At 49.2% G+C, this 24,841-nt stretch overlaps 1 protein-coding gene across 1 annotated transcript in view; it reads left to right on the top strand.

Moving 5' to 3' along the window:
• Positions 1 to 24,841, top strand: part of LOC149364804 (uncharacterized) — a 227,313-nt gene that overhangs the window by 61,394 nt on the left and 141,078 nt on the right. The window lies entirely within an intron of this gene.

Below are 24,841 nucleotides of genomic sequence, written 5' to 3'. Positions count from 1 at the left end.
TAGGTGAAAGTGAAATAATAGGCAAGAGCCAGATAAAATTCCAGTGACCATCCTTAAGATGCTGCGAGCGCTAGCGTTGGTATTCATAAGTCGAGGGAAACCCATACATTCCTAGCGCTCTCCATGACGACGTGGACAATTTTCTATTTGGACGCTGCCTTTACGTTTCTGGCATCGCAATTATGAGTGATTTGTGGAGAGACAAAATGCTTGCCAATGGGCGTTATCGATTGTACACTGCACTACGTACTAAACGAATGATCGATACGCGTGTTTTATGAAATTGTCGACTGGGCCGTGTTGGTTTCGGTACTGAAGTCCTATGATACGACGTCGACGACAATTTGCTTACGTTTCTTGGCATCGACGTCGAAGCTTCTAGCAACGGCGATCGGCGAAACGGGATCAAAACCAGCAAGAGAGGACTTGATAAATTTAGAAGGATGCCCTCATGAGAGACGAAGGATAGGCTCGTCGCACAGACATTTTGCAGAGGGCAGTCATGTGATAGCGCACTATACATTATCTGGAAAAGCCCAGGGATGATGCCACTAACAACTAGCGCAGCAAAAAAGATTAAGGCGGGCTTCCAGACTTATCGTTGTCACCTGAGACGAAGCAATGGCAGGGACAGCTTAACGGTTAAGATATACCGTAGCGGTGGCCTAGGTTTGAGCATCCGCCTCATATGCGGGAGGTACGAGGTTCGATCCCCAGTGCCACCGGGTACCCATCGGTTTCCAGTAGGCACAAGCTTTCTACTGGCCTGATGCTGGGCTTCTCTGGGGAGGAATTCTTGAAAAATGGGTCGTTGAAAGTACATTGTGTCATTCTGCTCTTTAAACAAGGCTGTCGTTGCGCCATTAAAATTCATAATAATTACGGTTATGGTGACGCAGACACACGGTCGCACCTGAATCCCGTTATCGGTGGTCAGAAGTTTAACTTGAGAGTTATCGACGACGACATATTTCGACGTCGACGACAGAAGCCACAAGCCGCGGGAAGAGTGCCTCACACTGCTGTCGTTAAAATCTGAAATGTGAAACTTGTTTGCTTGGTTTGGTTTGGTTTATTGGGGTTTAACGTCCCAAAGCAACTCAGGCTATGAGGGACGCTGTAGTGAAGGGCTCCGGAAATTTCGACTACCTGGGGTTATTTAACGTGCACTGGCATCGCACAGTACACGGGCCTCCAGAATTTCGCCTTCATCAAAATTCGGCCGCCGCGGCCGGGATCAAACCCGCGTCTTTCGGGTCAGCAGCCGAGCGCCCTAACCACTGAGCCACCGCGGCAGGGCTGAAACTTGTTTGCGAAAAAATTCAATTGTTCACAATGTTCTCGCCACAAAAACTCTCAGATTTTTCTTACTCCTTAAGGGCACAGCGACAACTCTACCGCTCCAGCCCACGTATACTGCTGAGCATGGACAACACACGAGAGGTCACTTTAAATGCCGAAAGACGGCGGCTTCGCATAAGCTGTCGAACCTTGTCTCTTGCCCATCGACAGCTAACTAACTGCTGAACATGACTCACCATCAAATCATCCAAATTTCACATTGTGGCAGATTACACGGACGGCCCCTTACTAGGATCCTCTGTCTTTTTGCGGTATGTGAAGTCGACACAGTCATGGCGCAACCTCCGTTTACGCAGAACGGATGAAGCGCGTCGCTCCTGAGCGCTGATGACGTATATATGCATGGGCAAGAAGAGACCGCTTCTATATTGACAGGAATGCTTCTCGTCGGCTTCCCCGAGCCATTCCCGGCTCGTGGAAGAGGCCCGCCGAGTGCTGTTGTTTGCAATCTGTGTGGGCGGGACGCCGTCACGGAGGGGAGAACGACCCAGCTCAAGCGGATGGTTTCGGGTGTTAGAGGAAACGAGCAAGTGGGTGGGTGGAATGGAGGCGAGCGCATTGATGAGGCGGACCTCTTTAGGTCGGGGCGCCAGCTCGAAAACACTCTTCCCAGCTCCTGTCATCCCTTTAGACGCACGAGAAAGCGTTAAGAGAAACGTGATGCCGATCAGTATAGATGCGGGCTTTTCAGCCTCCATGGTGGCATAAATTTCGAGTGTGGTTTCGGGATGGGTTTAGCTGTCCCCAGAAGCGCTCTTAAGTGAGCGACGGTAAAGTGAAAAGAGCCATTTTTGGTGTGCCAGCCACGCATTGCGTTGTACCACAAACGCCTCTTGTTGCAATGAATTTCGCGATTCTTGGACATCAGTTTTAATTGTGAAGTAACTGTGAAAGGTTATATGGTACTGCTATGAAAGTATATAAGGTAATAGTCCATTCTTGCGATGCGTTGCAAAATCTGTCTTTTGAAGTTAGTCCATCGCTCGCATCGAGTAATTAAGGCTGCTGTAGAAAACCAATAGGGAACGTTTTTGACGATAGCAAAACGTTAATAACAAAAAAATGCGAACCTGCCGGGGCGAGATCTGCGGAGAAATTGATTGTTATGGGGAATTGTTACGATATATGAAAAATCGAGTTCATGAACTATTTCCTGTTGAAAAAAAAAAGCGCTTGTATAGAATTTTCGGGCATGTTTATGGAGCGCTGTCGGAGCGTTGGCACCTTGAGTCTGAAATCTGCGAGATTTCGGGATCTCAGAAAAGGTAAAAAATGATTACGGGGAACATTTTAAGTATAGGTTAGTTTAGGCCGGGTTAACTTAGGTTTGGCTGCGTTAAGAAGAAAGTGAAGGCGGTGCAAGTCACTCACCGATGAAGCTATAAGCCTATCTAACCCGCAGCGGCATTAGTCAATTCACTGCAGCGGAGCCTGGTTGTATAAACGCGAGAACGTTAATGGCCACTTGTTTTATGAACTGGTTTGTGCGCGCAGGAGCCTTTACTCATTAGCATCCGCCTGCGCATAGTCATATGCGGCTATGAAAGACAGACATACTGTACTGCTCTGCAGGAAATCCTTGCAGCTTTCCTTTGTAGCTGCACAGCTTCCTTATACAGATATACCACGTGTTTCAGTGTACCCGCCATTATTTAAAGAGAAAACATGGCTTTTTTGGCAAAGTACTACCAGTGCTAGTGGGCGTCATGAAAAAGTGAATCACGTTAATTAGCAAACTGGTTAACTAAACTCCAAATTGTTTAAGAAATGGTCATAATTTTCTGAGTCACAGCGCCGAGGGTAATCGCGTTTTCTAAATGATGAGGACTGAAATGGCTTTTGCTAATTTTCGGCTCCATATCTATGATTTCAACCAGGTGCCTATCTGTAATAGTCAAATGATGAATTATTAGATTATTTAATGGACTTAGCGCTTAACGTGGTTCACCTCTTTGCTGACGTCGGCTGATACGAGTATTATTATGCCGAACAAGCCTTGTTTGCAGCTTAAAAAGCCTATATTTAAAAATTAGTGGCGTGCTCCTCTGAAACACCTGGTATAGTACAGTTTTCTTTTGTAGCCATATATGAGAGTAATCATGGGGAGGCTAATAACTACTTACTCCCTTATTACAAATATACTGCACATTGGGAGATTGCCCCGAAATACTTCTAACACCAGAATATAATACACTGGGCGGGTTGCTTTTTAACTTTCATATCCTCAGCACTAAAGACGAGACAGAAGAAACACAGACAAGTCAGACAACAGAGCGCTGCTCTACCTGCCGCCTAATAGAAAGGATGTTCTAATAAAAGTGTCACACCACCACCACCACCACTACTGCCGCAGTGGCTGAGTGGTCACGGCGTTCTACTGTTCGATCCCGACTTCGGCGGCCGGGTTTTTTGGTGGAGACGAAATGTAAACATGCCCTTGTGCTGTGGGATGTTTGTGCACGTTAAAGGACCCCAGGTGGTCCAAATTAATTAAGAGCCCTCTCCCCAGGGCGTTCCTCATACTACGAAGTGTTGTTTTGGAGCGTAAGAACTCCATAAAGAACGGTAAATCGGGGAGAAAGCCCGAGAAGATTACGGTCGAGCATCAATCAGTGATCTCCTCAAAAAAAGCGGCTTACCCTCTATTCCTAACATAAATCGCATATGTCGCTTAAAAATTTTCTTTCAATTAATTCATAATAATTTCAAAGTTGACACCTCTAATATCCTTGCTTATTCTTCGGGGTACCAAACCAGAAATCGCCATTCTCTTTCCATAACGCCATAAAATTCTCGAGTTAATTGTTTTAAATATTCTTTTTTTCCAAGGACCATCCCTGATTGGAATAACCTTGCGGATGATGTTGTCAGGCAGAGATCATTGCATTTGTTTGAAGAGCATTTGAAATAATTGTTTGTTTATGACCTTGCCGCGGTATTTTTCTTCCTGATTTTTCTATGTGCAATTCTGTTTTGTTCTATGTGCAATTCTATGTGCAATTCTGATTTGTCTGTGTGCAATTATGTTTTGTTAATATGTGTCTGTATTTTTGTATCTTAATACATTGTTTTCCACCTGCTATGATCTTGTGTACAAGATCGCAGTATTCATTAAAAAAATAAATAAATAAAAATAAAGATTGGGATTGGAATGATTTCACAATAGGGCCATTCTGCTGAAGGCGCGCAGTCAGTGCCAAATGAAACGCAAACGCAACATTGAAAACGTGAAGGAAAAAAAAAATAGCAACTGGGTACGAGGAAATGTGAGTAAGGTTAGCTGTGACCTTCGAGGAGTGATCATCGTACTTCGTAAGGGCTAATAATTGGCGCAAGTAACTACTTTGCCTTAACTACAGTCTTCCAGTTTTACTTTTGTCGCTTCAATTGTTTCGTTCACGTTTAAGTTCGCGACCATAAAACTGTCTTGGAGAACTCCTTAGGAAGCGCGAGTGGCACAGACCACATAGCTGTGTTACCGACTGCAGGACTGGGACCATATGCATAGTGTAAGAAATATTTCTTATGCTGCGCTTGAGGCCATGTTTAGCGGATGCGGAAGTCGATTCGTTTTCAGGCGTGGTGCATACGGTCGCTGACTGCCACTTACGCTCCCTGGACAGTGTGAGTCTCGATATATGTGGAATCCCTGTCGTGACACAGATCACGTTACGCTTCCCAAAACAGATGCCTAAATATAGACGTTGGTACAAAATTCTGTTCACTTTTGTCTCACAAGATAAAGCACACAGCCATGACTGTTTGTATGAATTATGTTTCAGTTAATGATAATGTACTAAAATTTTAGACGAAAAAAAAGTGCCGTTCTATAGCGACGTATGGGCAGTAAGTGCTAAAGGCCTACACATGGTTGAGATTAGTACCTCAATGTTAGGAGCAAGACCACAGAAAAGTCAGATAAAGGGTTTGAAAGATAATGTTCAGTATCATGGGCCCATTCCATTTCCTTCTGCAACGACTTAAAAAAAGCTGATTTATTTCTGGCAGAGGAAGGAAAAAGTTCACAGAACCAAGATAGCCTTCTTCATCAAGGTAAAGAAAAAAAAAAAACGCGTTCATAGTTGACGCTCGTTTCAGCCACGCAGCACGGAGGTTCTCCAGGGAGTGGTAGGCAACCTATAGCGTTTGTTATGATGCACTGAGCCAGTGCTGTCCTCCTAAATCATTCCCGCGATAAGGCTTAATTATGTTGGTGGAATGTTATAGGTCTCGGAGCACTGCGAGATCAAGCTGCATTCTGCATCAGCATTGCCCGTTTCAAAGCATCGAAATTCAGGCGTGAATGAGAGCGGAATCTTCAAGCCGGAAATAGTCTTTCCTCGCTCTCTCCAGTTACCCATCACTTCCCCTCCCGGAAAACAACGGCCCGCTGAGGGTGAAAAAAAAAAAAAAAAACGGAAGAAAATCAAAGGAAATGAAAAAGGAAGCGCTACTTCCTTTTTTCACGCCTACCGGTTCAACCATTCTCAATGGAAAACTGTATACTTGTTTCAAGCAGGGCAATCAGTGGCTTCCCCCGGCGGTATTAAATTATTATTCACCGTTTCCTCACGCCGCGGAAGTCTCCTTTCCTTCCCTTTTCACTTTCGTCGAAAAAGGATGGCTAAACGCGCGGAGCCCTCGCCGCCACGACATCGTTTCCGCCGTGGCCAACTAGAGAGAGCGGCGAACGTGGATGGTGGCCGAGTGGAGAAGCGTTTCGCAGAACGACGCCGGGCACTTAGCGTGCGCTTAGAGGGAAAAAGAAATACTTTTTTCTCTGCCCCCCCCCCCCCCCCCCCCCCTCCATTCTCCCCTCTCCTGTTTCCCTATGAGACGGGACGTCCACCAATTGTGTCTTCCCCAGTAGTGGCGGTGCCCGTGGTCGAACTAGAAAAGCGCTGCTTCTGCGCCCATCGGAAAAAAAATCGCTTCGCACTGGCAGCCTCCTTGGCTGCAGCCTCAGCGTCTTCCTTATCGCCGCCGCCATCGCGAGTCCTGCCGGAGCAGGTCAGGCTGGTTGGCCGCTGCGGTGCAGCACCTTCCCGCTTCCGATGGTGCCGGATGCTTTTATGTGCTCCATTTCCGGGCCAAGCTTTTGTGTGTGGCGCGCGCGCCGCGGGTCGATCGAAGAGAGAATGTGGAAGGGGGGGGGGGGTCTCAACCCTGGCCCGGTCGCCATCTTGGACCCGCGGCGGCAGTGGCAGCGGAGGCGGGATCGGAGGCGGAGCTCCTCCCGGGCGGACCCCGGGCGCGCGACCGCCTCGGGTCGACTCTACTGTCGCGACGAAGACGATGCAGCTCCTCACCAATCGTCTGGGCAGCGGCTCTGTGGGAAAGGGGGGTTGGGGTGGCGGAGGGGACGCTTCTCCGCATATCCACATCGTCAGCCGACAGGGCTCACGCATGAGGTAGTACCTCTCCTTCTCCTCTTTCGCGGAGAGTGGCAGGCCGGATACTATACTGCTTCCTGATGGTAAGCATGGACGTACTACAGGCGGAACTGACGCGTACTCATGGCGTTCGGCACGCCGCAAAGCCAACTTAATTCGCGGCATTTAGTTCCCCTACGTCGCGCCACCTAGCAGGAAGTTCAGCGGTCAGCGCGCCTTTGCTGACACCGCCGTTGCTGTCAGCAGAAATGCGCCCACTCGGCACTTGTGTTGAAATACTAAAGACGAAAAAAAAAAAAAGTTGCGATGCACGAAACACGTATAGAGGCCTCGCGCTAAATATCGCAAATAACATGAATGAAAGCTAGTAATTTGCATAGAGCCACTGGCCGGTCGTGGGCAGAGGCAAAATGTTCAAGGCTGCAGAAGTAACGTGGGCTTGCAAGCGCAGAGCCAAAACCTGCTCACTCAGCCCAGTTTACTGAGCTTTCATTACAAATGCAGTAGCAAATAAACAAATGCCTAGTTCATCAGTATTGCCCAAGAGTTCTCATAGGAGCAGACCTTCAGGGTTTTTGTTCGCCTTCCGATACAAAAGAGTGTTTACGAATATTCGAAAAGGCAACAACCCACGCGAGGAAATTATTGGTACGTAAAAGAGGCCACGTGCAATACGCGAAGTCATGGGAAAGAAAGCGCCTTAACCATGGCAGTATCAACGGGAGTGGTCAATACACAGTATTTGCTGGAGTAGAGAAGCAATAAACGAATAACCTCCTACCTTTCCCTTTATTTTCCTTACAAGGGGAAAACAATAGGCATAGATACTACTGAATTTATTAGGTTAAGTTGGTTTAGACGACTTAGGCTATGAGGGACGCCTTTGTGGAGGGCTCCGGATAATTTCGACCTCCTGGGGTTCTTTAACATGCACTGACATCGCACAGTACACGGGCCTCTCGAATTCCACCTCCATCGCGATGCCACCGCCGCGGCCGATATCGAACCCACGTATTTCGGGTCAGCAGCCGAGCGCCATAAGCACTGAGGCACCGTGGCGGCTTAAGTAAAGTCAACATTTTTGGCGTGTAGACTAAAAGCGTTGGACGCACTGAAAGAGTTTGAGACTACTAATCATGCTTTAGCGGTCGTAAATAAACGCTAATTGCTCATGGAAATACCTAGTTGAAACAAAATTAGGCTGTAAGGAAAGGATGGATTCGGAGAAAAAGCTGAAGGTACATACCTGCGGAACCGCGTGCAGAGTCTAAAACAAACCACCACAAATCGTGGTCTAAAACAAACTACCAGTCTAAAACAAACCACCCCAAACCAACACAAATCGTTTGCCTTGTGCCGCCGTGACATAATTAACCAAACCTGATGCACCAAACATCATGGATCTTGAGATCGCCTCACGGAATTGGGCAGGGGGTATTTTCGGAACTAGGGCATCAGTGCTCTAGATGTAGTACCATGGGCTGGTACAAACATGGACCCCTGATGTTTTTAGTTTTTGTAACAGCCGATAGGGGATGCCTACGAAGAAAGGAAGTACGGGACACGAGGCTGAGCTAACAGCTGCAATCATGATACATCGAAGCTGTAGATCAGCCATATGCGGTAAAGCCCACTCGTGGCCTTTTTTACCCCGTTGCGGTCGCCTATAGTAGTTTGATCATCCGCCTCGCATGCGGGGGGGGGGGGGGGGGGGGGGGGGGTTCCGGGTTCGATCCCCAGTGTCGCAGGGTACCCGCCGGTATTTTTTAAGAGGTAAAAGCTTTCCCAAGTCCCGGTGCTTTGGTTTTTCGGGGCTGAGATGCTTGAGGAAGCAGTCCGTGGCCATGCATTTAAAGGCGAAAAACAAATGCAGCTGAAAACGAGAAGATAAAAAAAAAAACACCTCTTGTTATCCTAGTCACATTGATAAATATATCAGGTAATAAGATGATTGTCACTTACTCATAATGGCTTGCTCACTGAAGTCTACGTGTCACTACCTTCACACATGCTCGGGCACGTGCAGTCCTGGCTTTCTCCACACGGGACTCTGTTTTCTCTTCCTCACGACATCCGCACATTTGTCTTCTCTTTCACGCCGCCAACACCGGCATTTACAAACTGCGTCAGTGGCCCGTGCTCCTGACAAGGGGCGAGCGAGGCTGTTGCGATACCGGCTAATCCCGGATCTGCTGCCTGTCACCAGCAGCGTCGGAGAAGCCCACCAGGATTAGCCAGGATTAGCGCCGCGCCGCCACCACCACCGTCGCCCTGATTTCTCCTCCGCTTCGACATCCCTCCCCGCAGGCGTCATCCTCTGCTGCAACTCGTCCTCTCAGCCGCCACCGGCAAAATGTCCCACTCGGCGGCGATTTTCGACACACCCCGCCGATACCCCCTAAACGCGGGGGCTGAGCTGTGCCGTCTGCCCGTAACGACGCGTTAACGGCTGAAGGAGATCAGGACTGGTCGCCGCGTCAAAGGCCAACTCGGTTGCGTCTCCGCTGCTGGCTGAGGCCTGTCGCTGCAGGCGTCCACAGGCCCTGTTGAAAGCGCAAGTCTTGCTCGCGCTGGTATCTTGTGTGTCCATCGTATACCAATGCCCTGAGTGGTGTACCGCTTAACTGTTCACGCTATATTCTTTGCCGTCACCTCTTACTTGTAGATATCTTTTGCCTTTCGTTCATTTTTTTTTATTTAGCGACACCGAGGGCAACTGCGCCAAATTTTCGTGCGGAGTAAAACCGATTATTTAACTCACCGTGTCCATGTTAGCTTTCATTTAAAGCAAAGTACATATTGACTTAGAAATAGAATATATATTTTCCCGCCTTTCGATTGCGACTTCTGGCACTGATGGTTAATGGCGTGGAGAGCATTGTGGACTCTGTGATCAATAGCTGAAAGAAGATGACGGTCTACTAAAGCCTCCAAGATCCGCGAGGACATCATCATCATCATCCGCAGGGAAAAAAGACAAGAACGCATTTGACGGTGTAGAAGTTTGCTCGCGGAAGCAATCTGCCGCGGCGACACGTGGATTTAATTTCTTGGTCTTTTCTTTAGCTAATGAAAGCTCTGCTTTTAGTGAAGCTACAGCCTCGTTGTCATTAGAACGGCGTACTCATTAGATTTAGACTAACCTGAACTTGTAATTAGTGCCCGTTCATTCCAGTGTGGCGAGCTTGTTTCTCTCACTTAGATTCTCAGCCTATTTCAACGTACGCTTGTTGCTCGACACCTCCCTTGTTATTCGCATCAACTAATCATAATTGTCTTTCACCGGAAGCAACTAGACCATGCCGGAAGATCCCTGACAACGACAGAAAAGGATATATAATGGTCGATGTATTTTAAGGCGTCATGTCAACGCGGTGGGCTGGGAGTCATTCCATAGTGGAGGGCTCCTATTATTTCGACTGCCCTAGGTTCCTTGACATTGACCCAAAACTTCGTTACACGAGGTAGTTCGCAATTAACCTCCTGGCTCGAGCCCGTGAATTTTTGCTCAGCAGCTGGAAGGAAAGGAAAAGGACACGAAATTGTTCCAAGTTACAAAGCGCCGAAAACAGGGGCGAGAGGTGTAGGAGCTGGCATGCTGTTCGCAAATGTAATGCATTAATGTAGAGCAGACGGCTGGCATTCTTGCAAATAACAACAGAGATTCAAGTGTGAGGCTGAAGAAAATACACAAGCGACGATGAAGAAAGCGGAAAAGTATAGAGGGCCGAAAATAAAAGATTAAGATTGTACGACGATATGAACTGACATTTTTAGCCTACACCAGAATCGACACAGCACCACCGTGCACGCAAAAGGAAGAACATTGGATAAAGGCCCCATGAAAGAAAATCACAAGCACTGGTTGTGAAGAGTTTGTGAAATTAAACACGTTGCGAAACTTAAGTATTGCAGACACGTTTCAAACTGATGGCTGCCACGCACCGTAGAGAAAAAGAGATCCATGATTCACAACAGCGCCGCCAACATCGGCAAAGCAGCGCTTGTTTTGTCTAGTCTCCCTTTCGTCCGTGTTTGCTGCGCTGTTCTGAATCGTGAATATATAACAACTCGCCCAACTTTTCTCACTCATCAGAAACGATTCCTTCTTTTATGGCCGCTAACAACTTGTGACTAAGCTCAATCGTCTTTTGTGTCAACGTTTTCTTCTCCGTATGTAGCCAGAGCGTATGGCTTCATCAACAACGTCAATTCTGGAAAGATGGTATATGATATGTGGTATGAGATACATCGTACATGGTCTGTGGTCAGTGGTCTGTGGGCTATGGTACATGGTACATGGTACATGGTACATGGTACATGGTACATGGTACATGGCCCATGTTACTTGGTACGAGTATGTCGCATATAGTGTTTAACATCCTAAAGCGAAACACGGAGAATGCTAGATGTGTAGTACAACGAAATGCTATTTAAGCAACACTTGCTGTTGGGGCTAGTTGGTTATCTTTTATGCCTATACGAACCAGTGCACAAAACATGGAATATACCTTGAATGTGCTGTAGGCACGGGAAATGACCAAATAGCCCAGAAATAAGTGTTGCTTAAATGTATTTCTATCAGCGCTCCATCCTGTAGTCGTTCTTGTTCCTGTGCTTCATGTCGCTTTGTGCACTGATTACTATAGGCACCGAAATGCTGCTCTTGAAAGCGTTGGCATGACAGCATTATCGCTATATAATTAACGTGTCAGTGAGGCAGCAGCCCTGTTTTGACAGCAAACATTTCCCCATCATGAGAAAGCTCGTGTCTAGATGTGGCGCAACCTTTATGGGATCCAAGTTTCCAGGCAGTGGCGACAGCAGCAGAAGCAGCAACAACGCTCGCAAGGTGCACAGAGAATTGCGATAGCCGGGGGTGGGGAAGAAGCTTTCATACGCACGTAGTCACTGCAAATGGCGCTGAGCGCGAAAGCAAACTGCACTGAACTGTCGCAATAGCCTACTCAAATGCCACTTCCCCAGGCAAGTCACGTCTGGCACGTGCAATTTATTTCCTTAATTCTGCGAGGCGCTCTAGTACTGTTCGATATCAGTACTGTTCTTGCCAAAGGACTCAAAATGATGAAATTAATCCGCAGCCCTCTCCACTACGGCTTCTCTCATTTCTTGTGTGTCGCTTTAGGATGTTAAACCCTACACGCAATATACCTGTAACGTGCACCATATACCATGTACCATAGACCATAGACCATATACCGTATACCGTATACCATATACCATATACCATATACCATATACCATATACCATATACCATATACCATATACCATATACCATATACCATATACCATATGCCACATACCATATACCATATACCATATACTATATACCATATACCATAGACCATATACCATGCACCATGCACCATTTACCATCTTCCCAGAATTGACGTAGTTGGTGAATCCATAAGTGCTGGCTATGTTGCTGCAGTTAAATTTCTAGGCTGAAAGCAGAGGTAAACAGCACTATAGACCTGGGGGCGGTTTGTCGCTAATAATGAGGTCGATAAATTTCTACACGAACATTTTTTATATCCTATATTTGCTAGCTATTAAAGCCATAGCGCTAAGGGCCCCGTTCAGTGGAAAATCCTGCGTTGTCATTGTCGTCGGCGTGAGCGAAAAATTTCCATAGAAACAATCTAGGCGGGTCTCCTAGGTGGCACGTGGGCCACCTAGGTCACGCCACCTTGTGACGTCATGGCAACCTGTCCAGCGGATTGTGGGAAAACTGCCCACTGTGGCAGGTGGCACTTCATTTAATGATTTGTGATGAGGTGGTCCTCGGGAAGAATAACTTGGTTCTCGCAAGCCCCATCGGTGGCACCTTCCACCGTGGGGTGGTGGCGCATCCCTCAACGGTTGCACCACTGTGTCAGGAGGGGGTGTGAGCACTCGCATGGATCTATGAATGTCAAGCAGAGTTGCATTTTATACTGCTGAGTTAAAGAACCATTCACCGGGTTTTTCCCAAGTACGCATAGAGATAAAAAATTCGTACTTAAAAGCCTGCTTAGAGAACGAGCAGCGTGAAAGACTTACAGAGACTTAAGCAGGGAACAATAGGGCTTGACAGGACAGAATAGCACAGGGGAAAAAAAACCGAACGGGGAACACGCGTTCTGTTGTTTACTTTCTAAGTATTTGTTGCGCGATGCGTTTCGTAAGGTTTTACCGCCCCGGTCAGCCCAACGGTTTGTACAGTTTAGCGCCTGCTTTCTCTGGCTTGTGACAGCAGTTAATTGCTTTGGTCAGTTAACAGCCATGGTTCAGGCAGGGTGCGTCAATGTAGGCTTGAAAACTAAGCGCGCGCAAGCTCAGCTCACCATTCGCTTCGAAACAGCTTGGCACATAGGATGATTTTCGAAGAGCCTCAGGGCTTGCTAGAGTCCGCGCAACCTTTATTGTGCGTCATTAGCTGCCTACCTTCAGTTCATCCGCTCTCATGTCGTCGACTGGATGCCGGAGGGCGGAAAAAGATCCCCATTTTCTGTCTTCTGCGTTACGGGGGGGGGGGGGGGGGGGGGGGGGGATTGGACGCCACAATTCTTTTGCCACACATGACCACGATTCCGAGGCACGTCTTTTAAACTTAATCTCAGTGATCGGAAAAGCAGTTAGATATACCGCATCCGCACCTCAACCATTCCGTTGGTCACGCGTCTCACGAAAGCAAGGAAACTTACTTTCAGAATTCAGCGGATCAGATATAAGAAGAATCTATTATCGCCACTTGCTCAAGCAGTCAATGGAGGCGAGTTCAGATACAGTAAGCCAAACTTGGTGCTTTTGCGTTGTCCCTATGCTTAGCTCGACAGAAAAAAAAAATGAAAGAGGCTTAGCTTGGTGAGATAAGTGAAGGTGATGATGATGATGAAAACATTTATTGAAACCCAATAATTGTGAACTGGTGAAGAGATGGTCGATCCCTCCTCGGGCGGCGTGCTCAATCCAAGACCCCCTAGCCGCTGCGATCCCGCGCCTCCGATCAGCCGTTGCTGGTAACGCAGGTCTGTACTGGACAGGGCAGCTGCCCAAGAGGAGAAAGTGGGGTTTGGAACGGGTGGCCAGCCTTGTGTTTTCGGGCATGCCCATGTGGAATTATACAGGGTGGGTTTAGACCATGCTGCGTGTCTGAAAGCTCGATGGTACTGCGAGGGGAAGAATAGATGTTTCTGTTAGGGATACGGAAAGGTGCGTGTTCGAAGCTGTCACCAGGCAGTTGCGTCTGCTCTAGACATGGATTTGTGCTACGGGGCAGTGTTCTTCGTTGTTGTCTGTAATCTTCGAGGGTGAGTGTATATGTTGATGGTTCTGTGCAGGGTGATGGTTGTGCGGTTGGTGTTGGTGTGGGTGTAGGAGCGTCTCTCTCATTGTTTTCAGCATCTGCTGGTAGCTGGCCGTTTTCTTCGCCTGGGGCCTGGGTGTTGAGCTCTCGTACGATCGAAATGACGAGCGGCTGGGAAAATGCCGTGCTTCCATTTGTGCTCAAAAGGCATGTCAAGCTAAGAAAGGGTTCATAGGAATCCGCGTCTGCAGGAGAAACCCTTCGAATATTGTTCCGAATTTTTCTGGGTGTTTTCTTCTTGTTTGCACCAAAAGAGCGCGGCTTTTCACCCGACCACTCAGGTTATAGAACTACCTGAGTTAAAAGTGGCGTTCTATAGCCACCTAAAAAAATCGATATGGGTCCACTTTTCAGTTCTCACCAAAATTACGAAATAAAAATGGGCGGCTAATCGCTATCGCTCTTCCGGCTGTTGCGACGAACGTGGGGGTACATTCAGCCGATTCCTATCGATCCCTTCGTTGAGGACGCCTTCGTTTCTGTTTTTGTTGACCGCGTGAGGCGAAAGCAAACGTAATTTTTGTTTTCAGCACTTTTTTTTCGCTTATCGATACTTGCATTTAGGAGAGGGAAAAACAGCGGTCTGGTCTCCCTAGGGGACACTTGCGTGACCTTGAAGGGCGTTTCAACGTCGGTCGCGTGAAAGCGATACTTGTATACCCCTTTCCCCCTCACCTCCGCACTGATTGTGACAGTGCGCGTAAACAGAAATGACGACGTTTAAATTATGCACGGCCACGATATTATAGGTACGGACCGGTAGGGGAGAGGGAAAAGGCATTCTTGTTCAAGGCAGAGAGGGAGCGGAAGAGAGAGAGAGAGTGTGGCGCGCGCTGCATCACGACGACGACGACGACGACGAGCTCGGGGACGCGAGGCAGACGCCGTCCCCGCTGTCACCGGCCCGACCCGCGGCGGTTCGCCGTAAATCAGCGCGAGACACGCACCTGCGACGCAGCTGCCGCCGCACGTGCTGCTGCCCGACGCCGCACGCAGGGCGTCGATGATGACGCTTTCTCTTGCACCTCGAGCCGCCCCCGCCGCCCCGCTTCGTGGCGCTGTATGGCTCGCCTCTTCCCCAACTTTCAATCTCGAGTTGATGCTCCGTAACTCTCTCTCTCTTCCCTCCCCACCCACACGAGCGTTTACGACATGCTCTTCGACGTGTCGCGCTCCGCGGGTTATGATGCTTGCTCGCTCGCGTCGCGTCACCGGCAGAAGTGCATGGCAGCAGAAGTAGTGCGGGCGAGGGGGAGTCCCTTCTTTCTTTCCTCCTTCTCTGTGTTATTTCTGGCTGCCTCGAAGCGGCCCTCTCAAATTGCGGGTAGTGGGAGTGCGTGCTATAACTGGGGAGCCCCCCTGATTCCGGGTGCGCTGTATATTGCCGGCCGTTATATGGGGAGTCGGATATCGGAATGCCGAGTACTACATGCGAAGGAGAAAGGCGCGTAATGGTTTGAATTTTTCGGTACGTATCAAGAAAGCGGCGAAGGAATTTTCTCTCGTGCAGTAGGGATAGCATAAAGAAAAGCGGTCGTAGATACACCATGCGCGTGATACTAAAACAGCGAGCAGGGGACGTTGTGTGGTTTAGAATGTGAAGGACAAAAAGAGAGTCCTCACTGAAACAAAAAAAAATACAAATGCATCACTGGAAAGCAACACTTTTATATTCGTTCTGTCGACCTATAGGTAAGAAATGTAGCTAAAAACTAAAAGGCCGCAGCTCACTTCACTCCCTCCTTGTTGAGTCGAGCCGAGACAATCTGCAGCTTGTTCCTTAGCCGTCACATTTGTAGGCTGAAGCTTTTCCTGCGTTTTCAGTACTAAGCGCTAGTTAGCGGCCAGGAAATGTTCCGCTGACATTACTTGCCCGCTGGATGCCGTGAAAAAATATTTCGAAGAAAAGGAGACGTTCTTTGTCTATTCTGTGGACAGGAGATGAGTAAAGCAATTGAAGCTTATGTAAGAAAACACGTGATTTCGTATACTTCGGCAAGATTTGGCTTCTCTGTACGCAGAGAGATTGCATATTATTCTGCGTCGCTCAAACTTCTTCTCCTCTTAAAGGTCTTTCAGTTTGTTTTTGCTTGCTGCCATCTTCTTGAACAGAGGATGCTGCGTTTCACCTCCCGCAAACACTAAATCTGCATGACGTTGAAGTCAAGAATTTGTTGACAAGCGCACCGGAGGTTCTGAGAGACGATAAATATATCATTGCATCCACTATTTTGTCTCCTCTTGTCATAGGATTCAGGTTATTTATGTAGTTTTTTTTTTCGCATGTAAGCTCCCCACAGGTTCTGGTGTCAGCGATAGCATTTGAATTATTTGTCATTTGCGATTTGCGTGAGACAGTGATGTCGAAGAACTTCATTTCAAAGTGGTTCAGAAAAGCATATAAAGGTGGTTCAGGAGCTCATTACGCGACTGAGCGAGATGCATTGCAATGGAATGTAAGCTACGCTAACTTAGGAGGCCCCATGCCGTCTGTATACATCCGTTAACTCTCACCAACAATTCGAATAACGCGCCATCTCGCCTACCATTGAAATAGCACCCAGCACAATTCCTGCAGTGTGAGCTGCAAGTTCCTTGTTTCCTTTAGGCAGCAAAAATGTGCTAAATTGGACTCTTTCGCAACCTGCTTGCAGCTGAATCAAATTCTGCTCAGTAAGGCGTACACATCTCGGGTTGGGTCGCATCTACTGCAACTGCATACTACCGCTCCCAGAACCACAACTACTAGTACTTCCTACCGAGTTTTACGCTCTGTTAACGCCGATAACTGCATCGCACAGCCGCGGGCCGTAACAGCGCTAACGCTTACGTGGCCTCGGCTTTCCTGTGCCCGAACCGACTAGGCCTAATAGATGGCCGCTGCAGCCTGCCGTAGCGTCGGCTGACGGACCCGACCGGAGGAGGCAGGCTATCCGCGGCCTATGCAAATGACCCGCGCTTTGGCGCACATTTTCGCGGATCGGCGGGCTGCTCTTCCGAGAAAGCGTCTCCCCCTTCTCCTCACTCTCCGAGCAACGAGACGCTGTCACGTGGTCGCATTGATCGCGCTGGCCCCGCCTCGGCTGCAGCAGCCACTACGGGCGCCCCGCCGACGACGACAACGCGCGTCTCGGCGTCGGCGAAGCGAGCAGCGGCCGAGAAGAAGAACAAGATTTGCGCCGGGGGCCCCGAGCGGCGTCTCCTCCTGGACCGCGTGCGGAGAAAGACGTCGTCCGAGCATAACAACGCAGAGAGCGCTCGCTGCAGGCTCTTTCTCGGGGGATCACGCGTGGTCGGCGCCGATCAGGCGAGCTGCAGCGCGGCCTGACTTTGACGGATGCCGCGAGAAATGGCCGCGCGTCGGCCGCAGCTGCGCGGAGATCCGAAGCGGGTGGAAAGGGAGAGGGATGTGCGAGCCCGCAGTAAACAGGGCGACAGCTTGCCCCAATGGGCGCGCGCTCCCCCGGCTTCGGCGGCGCGGGGTCGAACATCTCTTATATAAAACGATAGTCTTCCCGGCGACATCAATCAAAAAGCGCGCAGCCAGCCGATATTGGCTCCGGCGCCCCAATATGTCTCCCCGGCCGCGCGGAGCTAATATCGGCCAGCATCCATCACCCGACCACAGCGCGGCGCGACCTTGTTACGCGCTGATAAGCTCTCGCGCATCGTCGCGTCCCGCTGCTGTACTACCTGCAGGCACCGCCGGTCGATGCTGCGCGCTCTCTGTTTACGAAGACGACGCCATGCAAAGCAGCGGCCCCCGGCGTCCGCGTGCCGCTGACAGGCGCCAGCGGCACGCGCCCTGCACGAGGCGCAGCCAGCGGTAGCAATTAGGCGCGCGCAATTAGCCCACCTGGCGCCCCGCTGGGCGCCACGGGGGAGCGCCTCCGCTCCTGACGAAACGCGCGCCCCCTGTCTCATCAGCGGCGCACTGATTCCTCCGCCGTGCTCGCATGCACAGCGGACCCCGCTTCATGCCGTGAAGCCCGCGAACGCAGAGCTCGAGGTAGCCGAATCGCAGGACAGACTGGGAAGCGAGGAAACCTGAAGCACGCGGTAGCTCTGTTACTTGCACGGACATACGAGCGCTCCAAATGGTGCACGTAAGCGCAGCAAGGAGGGCAGCTGACAAGCTGAGAGCTGATGCAAGCGCTCGGAGAGGTTCTTGTGGCAATTAAGAGTCTGTTAACAAAGGCGTGCTTCTTCTATGTCGAGCAGCGAATCAGAAGCACTGTGGCATTGACAGTGAGGCCACTCGTATTTCGTGGAGGTTACGGCCGACACGAAAGCGTTGCGCCTATTTGTGAGTCCTCCTTGCAAAGTGCACTGCGAGGATTAATGGAACCAAAAATAAATGAAGTGAAGATTGCGGGGTTAATGCAGAGTTGGCTGCGCGGTTCGCCAAAAATTACTTGATGCATTGTTCTTGCATGAACAATATCGCGCGAGCGTGCACCGCGGCGTCCTCATGAAAATCTAGGCGTGAGAGTAGCTGACAGTATCGTGATTCTCATGTATCCGCTTTTGCGGCTACATTTGATAGATATAGTTGGGTAGAAATGCGACTCCGAAGTGAACGTCCTTGGAGTTGTTATGTGTTCCAACCGGAAACTGTAGTGTTCATCAGCTAGCCTAAGAGCACTTTTGTTCACGTGGGCCCAAGCCGTAGAAAACAGCCAGCCACTATTGAACAGGATGGGCTGCACTTAGCGGGAACAGCTGAACACGTGTTTCCGGGGCTCTTCCAGTTCCGGGTGAGGTAGCCTTGCGCAACTCATATGTTGTCAAGGTGTCTGTGTTTTGCCGTACGTTATGGCCATCTGTCTATGCGATATGTCTGCAAGCGGAGTCGCAGAACCACTCGCTCGAACGTGTCTGCTATATGTGGTACACCTTGTAAGTATATGTTCTCTCGGGTTATGGACCACCTGATGTCATGTGATTTGCATAGAGTTGAAGCGGGCCTACTTATGGTGGGTGGAGGTGGCAATGTGATTCAGTTATCACTTCCTTCTCCTTCCCTACAGCCGGGGTGAGGAGGAGAGGAGAAGTAATCTCAGATTATCTTTATTCTGTGAGCTCCAGCTGCGATGCAGAAGAGGGGAAAAAGCAGCCGCCATTCACTTGAAGAAATGTTACTTTAGTATCGTACTTGCGTATATTATGTTCGTTGCTTTTGTGCTGCCGTATACTCCCGCGGCCCATCTGTCATATTGAATGCGAGGCTAATGCGCAGCTATGCTGCGAACGCTGCTTTTCAGTCGGTCCGTCTGGTAATAAAACCTCTTATTCGAGAATAAGAGAATATTATTCGATGGTTTTAAATAGATTCGAAACAAACATGTGTTCGGAAGTTGCTAAACTCAATCTGCTTCGGTAAAAAGAAAATGAACAGAGTTGAATAACTAGCCGTTGTTAGGAATTCGTTCTGCTGAAAATAAAATTTTGAACCGTAAATAAAGATAGCAAATGCAATAAAAATATCAAGGGAAACATCGCGAATGCGACATTGAAACATGCTGTGTATCAAGCGTGAAAATTTATGCAGTGTGTGCTCGGGCCATTCCTCAGCTTTGCAAGTCCAGCGAAGTTCATCAAAGTGTATATCTCTGCGCACTCCAGATTAAAACAAATTATTAATATGTTGGTGCACATTTCACATTCTGCATGTTTTTAGCACATGCTATTAGTCGATGATGGCTGTAAAAGTTAGCAGCCTGACTGATACATCTGTCGTCACTTGAATTTCTGAGGATCGTGCGTAGAGGGACCGTGGAGGTGAGAGGGCGAGGGTGTTTGCGGAAAAGAGTGGTGAAATTGCGTCCATGTAGTCCTTCGCTGGACTAAGTTTTCGTTTAATGCTGAGGCCTAATGATTGCAACTTGATTTACAAACTGAACTGAAATTGCTAACTACTGCAAGATAGCTAAATAAACTACAAGTAACCCTTAATATTGCTCTTTATTAGTTTCTATGGTTTTCACAGAGCTTTAGTAAAACGAACATTTGGGCAAGTTGGTTGCTTAGCTTAGACGTACCTGCAGCACGAACAAAACAACCACATAGGAAAAGAACACACTCAAGACACAAACGTTGCACTCACAACTCACAGTTGTGAGTTCAGTGTTTGTCCGTGTCTTGAGTGTGTTCTTTCCCGATGTGGTTGTTTTGTTCGCGCTGCAGGTACGTCTCTCATAGAGCTGTGTTTCATAAGGTTGTATTTTCTAAAAGCGTTTCTGCATTTGTTTCGTCGCACATAAAGCAATCTGGAAGCAATGGAAGTTTCAGCACATGCTATGCTCATCTGCTTGGATGTTCTGTCAGCAAATTAGGCACGATTCAAAAAGGACTAGCTACTGTAAGGGCAGCGTTTTATGTCGAAAGTTGCACTGCAATAGTGAGCCATTGGCAGCGGCTCATACAAGCCAACCGACCTGGATCCTGACTTGTGCGAGTAGCATTTTTTTCTCATTTTACTTTAGTCGGATACAAATAAAAACGAAGCGGCACATATCCCAAAGGAGACCCTCTAACCAATGGCGCAGACGATTTATCATGACGACGCGGTTCATCCACCAGCGTGGCATCGCAGGTGGCTGGCAGGTGCCTTCTTGAAATGGAATCACCCGTGACGTCACGAGAACCGGTCGATGCCATTGGCTGAAGGGCATCCTTTGAGGTGCATGTGGCTACTATAACTATTGTAACTGCAGTAAATGTTTTGTGTCACTTCGATAACAGACATGGTCGAAGAGTCAAAAAGGGTGTTTAAACTTTGTCGTTTTCGCACGCAAATACGACCAATCAAAACAATACACACTGTACAAAGCAGACAAACGGTAGGGTAAAGAGGGGCTCGTTATGACATAAGTACTAAGTTTCTTTAAAGCGGTAACCTTATGAAGCGATGTTCCTCGCGACGCGACGGCACGAAGCAATGAGACTTGGTGAAGCAGCGGCGCGTTTTCAGAGTTGCTTTGTTGCCGCCGCTTCCTTCCGGGGCCGATTCAAGGTTGCGTCATCAGGGGAGTATAACTGCACCAGTACCCCGTTTTGGCTAAGATTAAAAAGCACAGAGTGAGATAAAGCGATCGCGAAATTCTTTTGGTAATGCACTGAATTCGTAAAGGAGCATAGCGCAAGAGTATAGTGCATATTAGGACAGGACACAAGAAGAAACGAACAACACGAGAGCTCGTGTTGTTCTTTTCTTCTTGTGTCCTGTCCTACTCTGCGCTATATTCTCTCACTATGATCGTGCACCAACAATCTCAAAAAGCCACGCTTTTGGAAGGGACGCACTGCTGCCAAACTGCATTTTGCGGTTCCAAGACATGCAAGAAGTGAGACTTTCCTCCGCTTACACCCTTCCATAATAATTAATAGCATACATGCCACAACAGCCATTTTTGTTACGTTATTCCTACCAAGCTTTTGATGTATCACTGAACTATTTTGATGATTGGCTCAGACGAAGCGAACAAAGCAGCTTCTTCATCAAAGCCGCGATAGAAAAACAAACTTCAATCGCAGAACAGCTATATTGGAAGTCACGTACCCGCAAAGCCTTTTGCTATTGGCCAGTCTCGCGAGCTGCTTTCAAGCAATGAGCGAAATATTCTTAATACCGAGTATCTGAGCGACGCGAAGAGCGACAGTGGTCCGGCGGCTGCCAGCCCATAGCTCGATAGAATCGCGCGGCGTGTAATTACCACCTCATGCGGCTAGCAATTAATACATTGTACAGTTTCATAAGGATACAAGTGGCCCAAGCATAAAAACAGAGAAGTGCACGAAATTGATTTTTTTTTTATCGTGACGCTGTTTGAGAAATTGACTTGGCTTTCGCAAGGAATAGCCACGGTCTGCGCACTAAGGCTCCACTTTAGTTAGCTTTCGCGGGCTCGGTATCTGTTTGGCGGCGGTTGCAGCGTGGACGGCATTACACTGGTATCCAGAGAGCTACAAAACACAGCACAGCGCCCGTTCTTTGTTATGTGTTTTCTCGTGTCCTTGTTTGGGAGCGCTGGACTAATCTTTTCTAACAATGAACCGCATAGCCTAGAACAAAATTCTGATTTAGAGAGCACTGATACGGATGTTTCTAATTATACTGAAATTCAGGAAGCGAAGCGGCAGTTGTATTCAGGGTAAACACACCGCCCGTGGTAACAGAGGTAACAGTGTGCTTGTATAGAGAGAGAGGGATGAGGAGAGGTCAAGAGAGGGAGGGTCCTCGGCGTACTCTCGAGGGATCGAACTCAGCACCTTTGTCGGTCCTCCGCGTTGCCGGCTAACGTAAGAATACGATGCCGTCGTTAGATCTATAACGCAAGATCTATGGTTTTGGCCAGATCATTCCCAGCAATTCTGGATAAAAGCATTTTTCAACGAGGAATAGCTTATGAGCGCATTATTTTCACAGATTGTAAGGTTTCACTATAACAATCAAAATATCTGCAGATCTCCCCTCGGCAGGCCTGCATTTTTTTTGCAATTAATGTTTTTGCTATCGTCAAAAACGTTCCTTATTGGTTTTTTATGGTAGTTTTAGCTACTCGAGGCATGCGATGGAAAAGCTTTAAAAGAAAGGTTTTGCTGCGCATCGGAGGAATGAACCGTTGCCTTCGGTGTTTCCATAACAGTAGCTCATGATGTTCCAGTATTCAAAAGTTTTGTAGGACATGATATGGTGGACAACCGTGACACCTCAGCGGTGTCCCGAAAACTAGGGTGACCCGGATGTAGAGACCGAATATGCGCCGCTCTCTCCATGTCGCGCATATTCAGTCCCCCTCAAGCCGTCCACTAGGTCGGCGGGGCGCTCTTCCGAGAGACACAGGGAAGCGGGGAGAGCGAGAGAAACAGCAGGGGTGAGGGAGCAGCGTTTGCAGAAATTGATTTCCCGGGGCAAAAAGCTGTGCGGCGTTAAAAAAATCCCGGGTCTCCCGGCGGGGTCGCTAATTGGACTCATTTATCAGCGGGAAAACGCGCGTGCGCGAACGGGGAAGCGGCGGCGGGGGCGCGCTGCGGGGCGTGACCGCGGCGGGGGCGCCCGATTCCGGGGGCGGTTTTGGCGCCACGCCCCGGCTTTTCATTAGCGCCTTTTTCCCACGGCCGAGGCAGCGAACCGAACCTCAATTAAGGAGCCTTACCGCTCCATTAGGGGGTGGGGGCAGACTCCCGCCTCAACCCCCTTTTCGCGACGCGAGGCGCGCGCGTCACCTGCCCGTCTCCTCGGCGCGCTTCCCCCGTTCCCTAAACGCCGAGCGGGGAGAAGGGGAGGGAGACACCGCCACGTTGCCCAAACCGTTGCGCTGTTCGCGCCTCGCGCGCGCGGGTGCGGGGAAGCGCTGTGAGCGGTGTTTAGCGGCCAATCGCGTACTGACCCGGCAGCGAAGCGCCACCGCCGTTCTCGTCACAGTGCCTCCGGTGGAGCTCCAGTTTGGCCTTAATCAACGCTCGGCTCATGCTGCAGCAGCAACAGCAGCAGCAGCGTCACAACGCTCGCGCCCTGTCAAGCGTACTCGGCGGTGGGCTGTTTCTCTCTCAAACCATCGATTAGGGACGAAACTCATCCGAGGACCACGCCGCCTCGTCGCTTGCCGAGGCGCGGAGCAGATCTTTATAGGCAGGGCACAGCGGATGCCCTCGACAAGGGTTGTCGTGGTGTTTTTCCCCGGCACGCAGGATTGAACAACGCGAGAGTCGCTGGTGGGAAACGTTCCTCCCGCCCCCTCTCACCAGAAAACTGGCAACTGTTTGGGGAAACCAAGGGCCAAACCCGGCTTTTCTTTGCCGCTTAGTGCTCCCATCCGGTCGCGTAGGCAACGCGAGCGCACAGTTGAGCGGACGCGCTGCCGCGTTCACCGCTACTGCGGCCACCGCCACGAACTTTCTCTTCCCCACCCTCCCCACTCTCCCCACCCGCTTCGACTAGGGATGTTTTCGCTCGCGCTGGGTGCCGCGTCTCCCACTCCGCGCAGCAGCGCAAGCAAGTCGCCAGCCGCTTCCAACGATCTCGTAAGCACGCTTTCCCGCACGTTGAGTTTGTGGGCGGAGAAGCCAGCTTGCCGGTGCCGGTCGGGATGCGGGGAGCGCGGCGGCCGGTCACGTCTGAAGCCTGGGGAGCGTTCTCCCGCCCGCTCGATTTCGTTTTTTCCTGTTCGCGTTTCTTCTTACAGCCGTGTTATACGGCCTCTAACACGGGTCTGCTACTGTCGGCTGCGTGGGTTGAAAAAGAATAATGCGTCGTTTGTCTTTCCCTTGTTTTTCTTTGCGTTGAACGGGCTCAGCACCGTCCGTTGAATTATTATCAAACCATTTGGAGTTTTTGCTTGCTCTCCCCTGAGAAAGACAGAGCTCACTCGCTTACTCTCACGTTTGTTTTAATACAACACAGCATAATACATGTGTTTAGGAACGACACTGATATACTCCATATTTCGTCGTTTTTTTTCTTTTACCCTCAACCATCTGGCCCAACCGCTAAGGTGGTTTCCTATCAGGCACAAATATAATGGTTCGATTCCAGTTCGCAGCGATAGAATGTAAACAAATGTAAAATGCAGAAACGTCTGGTTCAGGGAGGAGTTTGCTACGATGTCCGCCAGGAGGTAGTATACATCAGTCTCTTTTTTTGATGTGAAATGACTTCAAAATTTATAGCGCAGATGAAGATGATTACATCAATGAGACACGATACACATGAAC

This window comes from Amblyomma mixtum, chromosome 2 (genome assembly GCF_055824585.1).
Source record: "Amblyomma mixtum isolate Tamu chromosome 2, ASM5582458v1, whole genome shotgun sequence".
In the NCBI taxonomy this organism is placed as follows: domain Eukaryota; kingdom Metazoa; phylum Arthropoda; class Arachnida; order Ixodida; family Ixodidae; genus Amblyomma; species Amblyomma mixtum.
Note: the sequence above shows the minus strand (reverse complement) of the source record. Positions and strands in the feature narration are given on the sequence as shown.